The sequence below is a fragment of the Frankliniella occidentalis genome, unplaced genomic scaffold, assembly GCF_000697945.3.
Source record: "Frankliniella occidentalis isolate FOCC.00 unplaced genomic scaffold, Focc_3.1 Scaffold273, whole genome shotgun sequence".
Taxonomy (NCBI): domain Eukaryota; kingdom Metazoa; phylum Arthropoda; class Insecta; order Thysanoptera; family Thripidae; genus Frankliniella; species Frankliniella occidentalis.
This window is the reverse complement of record NW_026267399.1, coordinates 140,843-144,457: the sequence shown is the minus strand read 5'-3', so window position 1 is coordinate 144,457 and position 3,615 is coordinate 140,843. Positions and strand designations below refer to the sequence as shown.

The following is a 3,615-nucleotide window of genomic DNA, read 5'->3' as shown; positions in this document are numbered from 1 at the left end:
TCCCCTTGCGCTTCCTGACAGAGCTGAGCATTTAAAGTTAAAGTTTAATTTCAAGTTCAAGTTAAGCTCAGCAATAAAGGCAGGTGTCTATGGACCACCCTTGTGTGTAGTTGTGGTAACATATCTGAAATTCTCGGCGCCACCAAACTGTGTTCGAAAATGCCTCCGCAAAGGTGGGCAAGAGGGTAACGAAAGACGAGCAAAATTAAAGATTCTCTGTTCACCACTCCAGTGCCTCTGTCCCACCCTCTCCAGGCCACGGCTGTGGGGTGTGTGCCTTTTTGGCAATACGCCGCGCTGCACCGTGGAGCGCTTTGGCGCGCGGCATGCCTGCAGATGGCGCCACGCCTCCCTCGCAGGCGGGCTAAACTTCCGTTCGCATTGCCGGGGCGGGGCGGGGCGGGGCGGGGCGTCCTGCGTACAGACTAGCCTTAACGAAATCGGGAAGCCTGGCCTGCTGCCTGGTCGTGGCTCGGCGGCTTCCCCCGCGGCCAAGCAGAGCCGAGCCACTTGGGTCCTGACTTTGGCACCTGCCACGGCGAGTCACTTTTAAGGAGCACATTGTTAGACGTACGCGTGACGGGCTGTGGCGTGGCGTAGCGTGGCGGAGGAAAACTTGTCGAGCACTTGTCTCGGTTCTGGACCAGGTACCAACGCTTCTTTGCAAAGTGGACGAGTCAGAGGCCGCGGTGCGGCCGTCTCCACCCAGCCGTACCACTTTCAGAGAGAATAAAATCCAATTTCACCATGCTCATCGTACTCCTGCTTATCTCTCTCCTTTAACGTCCCCTACCAACACGCGCTAGTACAACCACAATTAACATTATTCGCGAGTCAACTACGCGGACAAAAGAGTGGTTGGATCTGAGGAAAAGGACAGCTGGAGAAATATAGAAACGTTCTGTCAGAGAACGGCCAAAAACGGCCGATCACGACGACAAAAAATTTATTGGTACCAGAGCCTTGATTAATATACTATCAAAGGCTAGAATCAGAAAAGTGCTAAGCCAGATTTCAATGACGCCCTACTTCAAACAATTCAATTGGCAGCGACGAGGTCCGAGCTAACCTCCCACTGAACGGTGTCAAAAAAGTGTCTCCACATTGAAAATCCCCGCCCAACGGTGCGAGAGCCAAACTGCGTCGCCGGAGAATGGAACAGGGAAGACTTTCGCCTGCGCTCCAGCTTGCATCGCTGCCTCACACTCATCGTTACAATAAAGCGAGAAACTAGACAAATAATTAATGTGTATATTATAGTTATTATTGCTTTGAGGCTGCGTTGGTGTTAAACACCGCCGACTAAAATGAAATCAGACATGCCTTTTACTGCTGTTAACGCAGAACGAGCAAGCCACTAAGCGCTAGAAAGCTTGCGGGGAAAAGAGTGCTTAACCAGTGCTCCCTAATTGCTTGGGTCGGTCCACGAACAAACCGACGCGACGCGCGCAAAAAACTCACATGGTTGGGAATGAGAAGACAAGTGAGGCAGAGCGGTCCTCGCCTCGGGAATGAAACGCAATTTCGTCTGCTGTATTTTCTTTCTCACCACAACGAAGCAGCAGTAGCTAAAGTGCGGATGCCCCGCTTTTGGACTTGTTGCTGAGCGAGGCGTCGGCCGTAGCAGAGGCCATGATAGGGCTAAAGGCTATATCGTTGGGGCTGCTCCGCCACGCCCAGCCCCGCTCAACCCCACCCCACCCTCCAAACCCCGCCCTGCATTTGCCCCGACCCGTTTCCCCGACATGACCCTCAAGCCCTCTGGCACGTTTTCAGGCACTTCCGGAGGCACTTGTTGGAGACCCTGAGCCATTTGGTTGGCTTGCAAGCCCATGAGCCTGTGAGGCCTGGGAGGTATACTGGCTGGACCCGTATATTCAAACAGACGAAAACAACAGAAAAGGGAGGATCTGCGACTCTGCGTCAGCAGTCCCTTCAATAAAGCGAGGCCTACAGGGACGAGACTGGACAGGGCAGCGCTAGTGTCATTACCGTCACTAAAATATCAATTTTCATTCATTCATGCAGAATCATGCTAATCAGTCGTATAACACTAATTGGTCGGCAGAGAACGCGGGGGATGCGGGCCGGCAGGTGCAGCAAAATCCGTTATTATGCTAGATAGGGTCAGCAATTCCATTTGGCAGTACACGACGTTCACTACATGAATTAGTGGAGCACTATACTACAACTATATGAAGATTAGGCAGTCTACTTGTAAAAATACTAATTAAGGTAGAAAAATGTTATTCAAGATTCAAGATACTTGGGACTTATGAACGATACGGGTTACCACCCCTGCTGAGGCTGCGAAGGAACTCCAATGACCCACAACTCTATTATGCGACATACCAGGAGCGTAACTGGGAGCAGTTACGCGGATCATGCCAAAGCACGATGTTACCCACGAAGTTACACGTGCTTTTGAGGTAATCGGCGCAGTGTAACGGTTTGGAACACGTCGCTTCGCGAACCAGGGTGAAAACAATGAAATCTTACCATCTGGCGCGCAGCGGAGCGGAGAGCGCAGTGGCTGCTCAGCACCGGCTGCGGCTCTTGTTCCGCAACTGCCCTGCCATCTGCGGAGCTGCCTGCAGGCAAACGCAGGTCTCCGTCAGAGTACACTCCCTAAATGTCCAAGGACAATTTAACTAGCACCGTACTTCTGTATGCACAACTAGCTCAGATACAATATTGTAAATACCAACACACATTTAGTGACTAGCAAGTCACAATATTGTATCTGAATTCAGTTATGCACGCAGAAGTCCGGTGCTAGTTACAAAAATTGTCCTTGACATTTAGAGTGTAGCCAGAAAAATGATTTCTTGTCAGAAGTACATTTTGTAAAAAAAAAAAAATTGATACAAGTATTTTGTTTTTTTCTGAAAGAAGACGACTTTGCTTTCCCAGTAACAAAATTTCTCAATTAAAAAGGTAATATCTCACGTTACGTGCAAAATTGATCTCAGATCAAAATGCACATGAAAAAGAACATTTTCATCCGTAAGAGAGGGGGGGGGGGCGCTTAGATTTGATTAGTATCTCGCCTAGCAACGTGTCGTCTAAGAGAACTACAATAATGGCCGTGAGGAAAAGAAACTATGAATAACGGAAATGTATTACAGCTTTCTTTAGACAATCATTAGCTGAGCAAGCTAATATTCTGAGCCAAGATTGAACTACACTGTAAAAAACAAGCTGATACTGCGGGACTGGCAACGGACATTCCGTCATAGCATACTGCAGAAAAGAAATACGGAAGAATTCGGTCAACCGGTTAACCGTTTGAGTTGGGCCGTACAACTAAATTCAGGGTACGGACACGTCCGGAAACTAATTGCCGCTGCTGTCCGTTGATTTTACGTTGTTTTTTCTCACAGTGACGCAAATGCGTTGCGTATTTCAGCTGATTTCATTTTTTGCCTGCTCTATAGTCTAATGTCAGCCCTTTATCTCCTTTCTACGCGTCTTCCAACAACGAAACTACGATTGGTTGCAGGAATGGTCAATCTCCCTTGTAAAACGGTTTAATTTCTATGTAATTTATGAGATATTACTCAGTAATTAAAGTGTAATTAAGTGGCAGAAATTAAATTAGAATGTAATTTAAAA

The 3,615-nt window shown here is 48.2% G+C and overlaps 1 protein-coding gene across 2 annotated transcripts in view; it reads left to right on the top strand.

Moving 5' to 3' along the window:
• Positions 1-3,615, top strand: part of LOC113218226 (dipeptidase 1-like) — a 192,473-nt gene that overhangs the window by 184,743 nt on the left and 4,115 nt on the right. The gene's annotated exons all lie outside the window — the stretch shown is intronic.